At 38.7% G+C, this 279-nt stretch overlaps 1 protein-coding gene across 2 annotated transcripts in view; it reads right to left on the reverse strand.

Annotated features, from left to right (window-relative positions):
- ZFYVE28 (zinc finger FYVE-type containing 28) overlaps nucleotides 1-279 on the reverse strand; it is a 173751-nt gene that overhangs the window by 83287 nt on the left and 90185 nt on the right. The gene's annotated exons all lie outside the window — the stretch shown is intronic.

Genomic DNA, 279 nt, shown 5'->3' on the forward strand with positions numbered 1-279 from the left:
CCCCCCCCCCCTTCATACTTTCGTGTGTGGATGCGTGCCAAAACCCATGGTTCTAGTGCGCGTTTCCACAAAACATCAAAAACATGCACTTGTGGTGAACACAAACTCGACACACATTTATGCATTGAAAAGTAAAATCAGGGCCTTATAGACCTTATTTTGCTCTTTAAGAATTAGTTCCCATTACAAGTCGCTAGAGAGGTCAGGGATGGCTTGTTTTAAAGTACACATGCACTTTGAAGCTGATCCTTAAAAAAAAAAAAAAAAAAAAAAAAAAAA

This window comes from Nanorana parkeri, unplaced genomic scaffold (genome assembly GCF_000935625.1).
Source record: "Nanorana parkeri isolate BGI_ZX_2015 unplaced genomic scaffold, ASM93562v1 scaffold647, whole genome shotgun sequence".
Taxonomy (NCBI): Eukaryota; Metazoa; Chordata; class Amphibia; order Anura; family Dicroglossidae; genus Nanorana; species Nanorana parkeri.